The following is a 10,400-nucleotide window of genomic DNA, read 5'->3' on the forward strand; positions in this document are numbered from 1 at the left end:
TATTTGCATTGATCATGTCAGCATATTTTCCTGGGTTTTTAAAAACATATTGATTTTAATAGCTACTAGATTTTCACACAGCATCCGTTGGTGAATTTCAAGGCAGATTTGATTCACTGCAGCTTTGGAGATGAAACTTTGCTTATCAAGTAAGAACGTGAGGAATCAGCGTAATCTGAGAGATGCAGCGCTACATACATTTGTTGTGTTAGCATCTTAACTGATCTATAGAAACAATGAATGGGCTTGGTAATCAAGTAGTGTTACAGCTCATTAGAGAGACCTCACAAAGAAGCACCCTATTTAAAAGGGGATGTCACATGCCTGCCATTTATTAACTACAGTCATTTTTTAGCTGCTGCTTAGGAGAGTATACTTCCAATTTGCTTAATTGCTACTGAACAAGACAGCTGAAAACTGTGCAAAGAGCAGGTTGTTTTTGTTCTTGTTTTTTGTTTTTTAAAATATCTGATAACCCAGGAAGTAAACTAATCCCCACTTGAATGAATAAATCAAAATTTTAAAGATTCTGAATGTGGTAGACCAAACCAGCCCAGGGACAAATTTAACTGTGAGAAATGGTCTGGAGTCAGAGGGAAAAGGACAACGGGGGTTTTTGTCAAGGCAAAGTAATTGCACATTGGGCAGATAAAGGGGCAGATAGCAGGGGTTGAGCCGCTCAGATCTCATGAAATCATCTCGTGGAATAAAAACCTCAACAAAGAATTAAAACAAAGATGGAGAGCTTTAATTGAAAACTTGATCAATTAGCAGAGAGGCCATAAGAAGAAGGCAGCAGAGCATGAAATCTGATTAAACAGAACCATACGTCCCACTTCATTTCCAGTGATGTAGTGAAACAGATGACCTTGAAAAGAGAAGATGTTTGGCAAGTATGAAATAGCCCAGAATGGTGGTTAAAACGGTTCTCGTGTGAAGTTTTGTACATAAGAAAGCCTTAAATTAAAATTCACATTGATATTCAAAGGCAAGAGTAGAGAGAAGTAAATTTGGATAATTGACACGTAATCCAAATTTATGACACCCTATCTGGGCAGATGGGAGGCAGAAAGTGGTCTCGTTCCATAAATGTAAAGAACTGAGCTTACTGTAGGTTGTTGACTAGTCAAATTCTCCCTCGTTTGGGCCTTATTTTCATGCATTCTCTAACAGCAGAATGAACCAGGTCCAAACTACAGGCCTGAATCCGGTTAGGACAAAAGTGTGTAGTCAACTCCTTCCAAGAAATGCCTTTGTAGTGATGCTCAGTTTATTCTCTTAGAAGAAGGTGGTGAGGAAGAAGAACCAGAGCAAAACTAGAATATTCTTTTACCCCTGCAACAGTTGAGGGTCACACTGCATGCTAATTGTCAAAAATAGCAACAAAAGTAGGCATGCAACTCGGCGTCCATCGAAAGATGTTGGATAAAGAAGCTGTGGTCTGTGTATCTGATGGAATATTCCTCAGCCATTAGAAATGACAAATACCCACCATTTGCTTCAGCGTGGATGGAACTGGAGGGTATTATGCTGAGTGAAGTGAGTCAATCGGAGAAGGACAAACATTATATGGTCTCATTCATTTGGGGAATATAAAAAATAGTGAAAGGGAATAAAGGGGAAAGGAGAAAAAATGAGTGGGAAATATCAGAAAGGGAGACAGAACATGAAAGACTCCTAACTGGGAAATGAACTAGGGGTGGTGGAAGGGGGCAGGGGGTGGGGGTGACTGGGTGACAGGCACTGAGGGGGGCACTTGATGGGATGAGCACTGGATGTTATTCTATATGCTGGCAAATTGAACACCAATAAAAAATAAATTTATATAAAAAAAAGGAGGCATGCAAATCTTTATACACTCAGACAGGAAATAGTTAATACTGGGATCACGTGCTACTTCTGGTGACCTGTTTTCCCCTTCGCAGCTATTTATGGTAAAATAGCCCTGCCCCCCTTCCTTCCTTGTCTCTCCACCTATTTCATTTCTAATTTCACCTTGTCTTCCCTCTATTAAGGTTCTCCCACCTTTTCTCCCATGCTGTACCCGAAGAGGAGAGGAAGAGGAGAGGGACGTTTTGCTCTTGCCTTCTGGGGATCTATGTCAACAGTCTCTTACCATCTGAAAAGAAGATACACCATGAAAAGGGGGGGGGGGGGGATGAAAAATGGAAAAAAGAAAAAAAAAAAAAAAAAACCTGAAACTTAAATCTATAAAAACAAGATCTTTGGGGAGGTAGCAGAGAATTATTACTTAAAAAACTACTAACCACTGTAAGAAATCTGCTTCTTGCAAAACCAAAGACGTTCAACGTGGCTGCAGAATAGATACGCTCACCATTCTGATCTACAGAGAAGATAGATTATAAATGAAAAACCACCAGGGTTCTTTCCTCTGTAAGAGCACCCCTTCCTTCCTGCCCCCCCATCCACTCTCAGTAGCCTCCAGGGAAGCACTGGGGACTCAAGGCTGTACTGAGGGAGGCAACAACTCAGCCAGCAAGTATTAAAATATATCTGCTGGCTTAAATGTATACACTCGGCCCCAAAGCCCATACTGTCTCCAAAACAAAATAGTGTATTTCCTCCTTTCCCCTCTCATTTTATCGGCCTTCCCTTCCACCTCTCCTTCTGCCATTCCACGCACAGCTCCTTGTTTCCTCGTGATTTTGCCTGTATAAAAATGCTAAAGCAAAAGAACAGAGCAGCCTCCCACACCCAGCCCACACTCCACCTCTGACTATTACACCAAATACTAGATTAGAATATTGAGTGAGCACCTCAAATTCTAATAGTTCGTGCTTCTGCGTATAATGAGGATACAGACCAAAATGCAAGTCTCGCAAGTGAATTCAATTTTACCTGGGAATCTCCAAGAGACACAACTGCTTCACCTTCATTCTAGGGATAAATTTGGGCTCTTAAATTGGGTAATAAATCTTAAAATGAATTTTGTAAAGTTTCTCCCACAGTGATTCTCAAGTTTTAATGTGCACATGCATCACCTGAGGTTCTTGGTAAAAGGCTGAATTTAAAGCAGTAAATCTGGGGTGGGGCTGAGATTTGGGTTTTCTGTCAAGCTCCCATTTGAGACTGATACTGCTGGTGTGAGTGGCAGGGTCCTGTGTTCCGGCATGTGGCAAATATTCTAAAAAACAGAAAACAAGACAAATAAACAAACAAAAAACTAAAACCAAAACCAAAAACTCAATCCAGAGTGTTATCTAATACCAACAACCAATTCTCTGATTCTTTGTCCAACTGGGTGTCCTACAATTCGATTCTGACACTAAACACAAGAAGTTAGTAGACCCTGTAGGAGAAGGCCTCGATCCCACAAGACGGTCCCCAATTCATATGCCAATTCCAACTCCCAGGTTGTTATCTGTACTTCTGATCAACCAGCTACAAATCGGGGGTTCCCATGACCCCTTTCTTGGGAAACTTGGACAATTTCTTAGAATAGCTCGCTGAACTCAGACACTTTACTTAGGCCTATCATCAGTTTATTGTAAAGCATACAACTCATGAACAGCCCAATGAGAGATTCAGAGGGAAAAGTAGTGAAGTATGGAGCTTCCGTGTCTCCTCCAGATTTACCCCCGCTCCAGCACCTCCGTGTTCACCAACCTAGAAGTTCATCACGTTGTGTTGTTTGAGAATTTTTTTAGAGGGTTCAATCTCCCACCACTCCCGCCAGTCCCCAGAGGTCAGCGGTTGAGGCTGAAAGGTGCAACCCTACATCCACTCATCTTTCTGCCAACCCACCCCCTCCAGGGGCCCTGCTCTGTCATCTCATTAACATAAACTCAGGAGTGATCAAAAGGAGAGATCATCTGCATAACAAAGGACACGACTATCAGTCAGGGATTTCCAGGGGTTTTATAAACCCTGTTCCAGGAACCAAGGACAAAGAGCACATACATTTCTTATTACACTACAACTGGTTACCGAAACGTTGCTATTGATGTTTTTAGAAGTTCTAACATAATGTTTTCTCTGAGACAGTACAAATGAGCTCCTAGGATCAATTCCTACTACCTATGTCTTGATCCCCAGACTTGAGCATGTCATCGTCCCCAGGAGATTGGCCCAACAAATGTGAAAGATTGCCAACGCAACGAGCAGGGCTAACTAGAATAAAAAGCTGCAAGGCTGACTGCTCACACAGAGCAGTTTTTCGCATAATGAAAGCTACTTTCCCTCTGATGCTGCCAACAGATACCACACATCCTCATTCCCAAGTGGTGGCACTGACAATTCCTGTTAAACAACATCTAGATCAGATGGAAAAACCCTTTTCTCACGTCTTAGAAGCCTTGTGCTAGTCTCCATCCTCTCCTCCAACAGAAAGAGAACAATTAACATATGGGACAGCCAGATGAATTACTTCTTCTTGGTTTTTTTTTTTTTTTTTTTTTTTTGCTCCCTTCAGAATCTTGTTTGTCCTTGGATGGCATGTGGTCAATACTCAGTCTACCTGAGAGCGTCGTGACACCTGTCGCCCACCTCCCACCACGTGGAGAATGGTTCCCTATCTGCCGGGCAGGACAATGCTCCAGCTACCGTCCCCAGGTGAAGTGCTCGCAGAACCTCCACGTTGACGGCCTCCACGTTGTCACAGAACCATCAAGGAAATCAAGAAACGTGGTGGATGGGTGGTCCAGTAGTTTGTGAGGGCCTTCAGTTCAAAGAGAGATCGGTGTCTCGGAAAGAAAAAAAAAAATAGAACACAATAAGCAAAATATAAGGGTAATTTTCATGCACATGAAATCGCAGGGCTCACGAGTTGGGAAAGTTTTTAATTTGCTTAGGATTTTTTTTTTTTTTTAGACCCACTTATAAGCTACCCGAATGAAAAGATTCAGAGTGTGAGCAAGAGAGAAAGCGACTTCATGAAGGGTGCCAAGCTCATTACAGCCCAGCGGGTCCCTCGAGGCTCACTGGGAGCTGCATCGCTTATGGATGTCACCTTATACAACTGATCTCGGCCTGTGCCACCGTCTATACAGGAAAATCACACTGCCTGACAACTCTTTCTGGGTCGGTGCTAGGTAACTTTGTATAATTATAGGATCACTTTTCTTCCTTTGGATTTCACATAAATCATAATAGAACAAAATTAAAATTCCAAGTCCCCACCCCCTTGCCCTCACTTCTCTAATCCTCATTTTTATATTTAACTGAAATTCGGTTCTGGAAGTTACCTCCCTTGGTCACAGATGTGTCCGCCCTTCGCTATCTCCCCCCAATCACTTTGATTTTAAGACCTTTTCCTCTATCTTGAAAAATTCAAAACATTACCAGTAAAAAAATCGTCTTTTGTCTTCAGGCTGATCATATGCATTACCTTTTGTGTCTGTCCACTGATAACACACACCAGGCTTCCTGCCTTCACTTTACTCTGAATCTGAGTTTCATGCCTATTGCTGTGACCTTAAAGCTGTATCTTGGCACTGCAGTACTCTGATTCATCTTCAGAGCAAACTTAACAAAACAAACATAGCCTAGTCCAACAACCAATCTACGTAACCACAGGCATTAATATCTTCAAGGGTGTAGAGTACAGTGGCAATCTCCAAATTTAACTCTGTAATGTTCTAAAAGTTGGTTTCTAAATTTGCTTTCTTTTTTTTAACATTTTATTTTATGGGAAATTGGATTTCAGACAGTGACTGCAAGAACAAATATACTCCTGCAGGTCATGGTTCTAAAGGGAGCTAAACCACCACAGATTGGATGCCCATTCTTTCCCAGTTTATTACAACCGAACAACAACAACAACTCTTCGATAAGCAACTCTTTTTTAGGCCTCTACAAAACTTCCCAAGCTAGCTCAATACCCTGCAAAATATTTCCTGTTTATAACTGTATCAGTTTGGCAGGAAACAATTAGATAAAATGAAATGATGGGAGGAGGAAAGGAAAGGAAACTGGAAAAGGAAAAAGAAGATAGGATCAGAGTATGGGGAAGTCAGAGCAAACTACAGGAGAGATGGGGAACCAAATGCAGTGGAACCCTGTATTGGGTCATGGAAGAGAAAATGAGTATTAGCAGAAAAGTGGTGAAATCCACTTAAGGTTGGTAGTTTAATTAATAATCATGTCACAATATTAATTTCTTGGTTTTTGACAAAAATATTGTGGTTTCATGAGATATTAATTCAAGGGAAACTGAGAGAAGAGAGCAAAAGAACTCTCTACCTTATCTTTGCAACTTTTCTGTATATTTAAAAGTATCACAAAATAAAAAGCTTATTTAAAAAAATGACAGGAGAAGAGCTAGAGGAAGAAAAAATGGAATATAATCAACTCATTTTCTGTCCATTTTTCAGAAAGGCAAAAGAACACAGCAGTAAGAACTCAGGTTTATTCTGGAGTCACCACTTTATCGTAACCTGACAAAAGTGTTTCCAAATCTCAGTTCCTCTATTGTTATAAAATAATAACAATACTTACCTTAAAGGCTCTCATGACTTTTAAATGAAAAACAGAATGTAAAGTGCTTAAAGCAGTGACTGCCAACTATTACACTTGTGTTCATTTATAGTGTTGCAATTTATCTGTAAAATAAAATTGACTTTCCAGTATATTTATTCTTCTAGTCCAATGTAGTGAAGTTTCTCCTTTTATTTTTCTCTATAATTTTATTTTTTAAAACATTTATTTGAGAGAGAGAGAGAAAGTGGAGGCGGGCAGCAGAGGGAGAGCAAGAGTCTCAAGCACACACACACACACACACACACACATGTGCGCACACACATACACACACACACTGCCTCTGCCTGACAAAGGGCTCCATCCCACTACCCTGAGATCATGACCTGAGCCGAAATCTAGAATCAGCCACCCAACCAACTGAGCTACCCAGAAGCCCCTTCTCTATAACCTTAAAACTCCATCTCAGTAATCATTCTTTTTCTTTCCTTCCTATCTTACGGTATAAGATGACATAAGTCATTTCCAGAACCATCCTCTCATAAGAAGAGATAATATTCAAAGTACGTAACACACAGTTTCAAGCAATTATGACAGATGGCACAACCAATTAATATGAACATCAGCCACAATCAATCAGTCCAGCCAAACGGGCACATACAAATGACTAGCAGTCTTGTCTGTAAGAGTGACAGATGACAGAGGCTGTCAGTTCATAGCCATCCCCTCAACAGAACATTCTGTACTACCCGCCACCTTTCCTTCTCCCTGATCCTAAGGCTGTTGAATTGAAGCTCTCCCACTTTCTTGGACACCACGATAGACCTAAAGAAGGGCTCTTGACCCAAGTTGAGCCAATCATTTACCTCAGTGTCTTAACAACAGTGCTTCGTTGGAAGGGGAGAACACAGGATTGAAACTGAGACAAAGAAGGTACCACGTCCCCACTAGTTAGGGCATAAGAGGTAGGTATTTATTCATTCCAGGGTGTCACATGTAGACCAAGGTGAGCCATACACAGAATTTTCTTGTAATAGACTGAAATAGAGCCTTTCATCTTCAGATGAGATTTTGCAAGGGTCTGGGCCAAAGAGCTGCTGGCAGCTCAAAGGTTGTTACTTTTTTTTTTTTTTAATGAGAGAGAGAGAACAGTTTGGTTATATCAATCAATAGTTTCCCCCCCACTTTTGGTCATGGCTAGTTCAAACTGGGTTTCAGTCACTTGCAACCAAAAGAGTTCTGTCTAAAGTTTCCTTCCATCTGTGTTCCTAAAAGCTACCCACTACCAATTCCTTTGGGAGCTTCCATACATACATGTACATGCATTCAGTTACCCTTTCTTTTCACCAAAATATGTCATCACTTTTACTTCAGTGACTTCTTCTGTCTGCCTTGAAATATTCACTTGTCTGCGTCTCTTATCTTGAAATAAATCTTCAAGTGACTCTCAGGCCCCTCATGTTACACTCATATTTCTTTCCACCCATTTACAGCTATAAACTTCTTGAATATGCTTTTATCTTCTCAACTCTCATTCTTTAACCTCCTATAATCTGAGCAGTTTTTAGTATCCTGAGATATACTTTAAGGAATATTTCAAAAGGCCTCAAGCTTGTTTTTCTTTTTTTATCATTACAAAATATCCATCAGGATCTATGTCTTGTATCACAAAACTTTAACTATACCACTTCTACTGGAAGGTGATCAATACAGTAGGCTTAGCCTGGAACATTTCTGTAACTTCCAGAGCCCCATCAGCCACCCACTACATGCTTCCACTTAGATATCCCACAATTACTTCAAAGTCATGATGTCAAGAAGTGAACCCATACTTAACCTAAACTTACTTTCTCTGACTTACCAGACTTTCTCTTCTAATGTTTTAATCCCTTAGGAGAAGCACCGGTCAATTTTTTTTTTTTCCTGAAAGGGGCCAGATAGTATAAGTTTTGCAGACTAGAGGGTCTCTGATCCAAGCACTCAACTCTGCTGTTGTAGCATGAAAGCAGCAATAGACAAACATAATGAGTAAGTGTGGCTTTGTTTCAATAAACTGTTTTTGTAAAATTGAGTCACCTTGGTCCATCAACTAGAGTTGTCAAGCCCTACCCTAGGAAAATCAGCAAATAACACCTCATTGAGACAATCCCCAATTGCACCTCCATGACATCTTCTGTCATCACTTGAATCCATTGCTCTTATGAATTTGTACATAGTATTCTTACAGGATTATTCATTTAGACCTTACTATTTCTTGGGTTGATATCTTTATATTGCTATCCAGATCAAAGTCGTCCATATAAGTAGGCTTACCGTTCAAAATTAGTAGATTATAAACTCCTTAAAAGAAGGAATGATCATTTATTCTTTGTATGTATAACAGTTCATTATATAATGTAATATAATTATATAATGACTTCAGTTGTGAAAACAATAATTATATAATATATAATTATATAACAACTTGAGTTGCTAAAATAATAATCTCTTACCTGCTAATTTTTGCTTGAAGAGAGGAGTCATGTGAAGAGTGCTTGATGAAGGAAAACTTAATTGGTAAAAAGGATATGGGGAACACCAGGGACATCAGCTTCTCCACAGGTCTCAGGTTCATTCACAGACTATTGGTTCTACCTAATGATGTCATTGGAGGTTTTGGTATTTCGTTGGCATACTCACTGGCAATATAACCATATGCCACACATTTTAAGTGCTATTCTTTTTATAATGGAGGGTCATCATGACTTTTTATAACTACTAAAGGCTACATAAATCCTCTACTCTTCAAAGCCTCGACTTCTTCTACAATTGCTTATAAATTCATTTCCATTCTGAGGGAACTCACAGCTACATAAAACAACAAGTAAGATGAATTGTAATCCATCTGAACCAGAATTTAATGTAGTGGAAATGAAAAGAAAGCTCCATCTTTTAATGACTTCCTAGATCAAACCAATCTGAATGAACACACTATAAACTAGACAACTTGGTTTCCCACTGGGTGTTAATTTTGGATTTCTTTTAGCTCACAGCACATATGTAGATATAGAAATCCAGAAACTATTTTTTTAAGCATCTTATTGGTAGCATTTCCAAGTACATTAGAAAATAAAAATATTTGCATAACAGATCATGCAAATAATGATCTAAAAGCAGAAAGGAAAGAGGTTAAACCTTTATATTAATAGTAATTTTCTGCTTTTAGACTAACCACTCAATTAGTATTGAACAAGCTTTAAGATGTAATTTACTAATTGCTACTAAATGGCCTACTATTTAACATTTCACTAAAAATTGACCAGAAGGTTACATCTCTTTAAAATATTAAATCATTTATTGGACATCTGTTGACCTTGTCACATTGACAATAAAATTCTTTAGATCTCCAAGTTGCCTAAAAGCATTTATGTTTTGATAGACTGAAAATGGGATATCTGGTATTTTCCAGTTATCTAAATTGCCTCTTATACTCAAAATGTGCTTCTAAATCTTTAACTCACTATAATCCACATGCCAATCTCTCTCTCTCTCTCTCTCTCTCTCTCTCTCTATATATATATATATATATATATATATATATATATATATATACCAATTTTAAAATTCCTAACTTCCAAACATAATTAAATATTAATTGATTCAAATGAAATACATGGAACAAATATATGGAAACAAGAAGAGAACCTTATAATGTAGTATTATGCCAAACATTCTATCTTTCTATCAAACTCTTAGAAATGAAGTCAGATTCTATAAAGCTTAAGCTTATTACAAGAGACATGAAACCAATTATGACATCACCTTGTATTATGTTTAGAAACCAGTAATAAGAAAGATGAATACAATCACAGCACTGGTAGAGCAATTCAGACTAAGAACATGCCATGAGCAGTTGGTTCAAGACAAGAAATTTCTAACACAATGATAAATCAGGAAGAAATATTTGGTTAAATCATTTATGATGA

The 10,400-nt window shown here is 38.9% G+C and overlaps 1 long non-coding RNA gene across 1 annotated transcript; it reads right to left on the reverse strand.

The window, feature by feature from the left end:
• Positions 1 to 2,023: 2,023 nt before the first annotated feature.
• LOC111093809 lies at positions 2,024 to 4,684 on the reverse strand. Its single transcript, XR_005383058.1, has 3 exons — positions 3,003 to 4,684; positions 2,268 to 2,344; positions 2,024 to 2,119 (listed from the first exon to the last, which is right to left on the reverse strand). It is a non-coding gene; the product is annotated as an uncharacterized LOC111093809 (long non-coding RNA).
• Between the last annotated feature and the right edge of the window lie 5,716 nt (positions 4,685 to 10,400).

This window comes from Canis lupus, chromosome 33, assembly GCF_011100685.1.
Source record: "Canis lupus familiaris isolate Mischka breed German Shepherd chromosome 33, alternate assembly UU_Cfam_GSD_1.0, whole genome shotgun sequence".
NCBI lineage: Eukaryota > Metazoa > Chordata > Mammalia > Carnivora > Canidae > Canis > Canis lupus.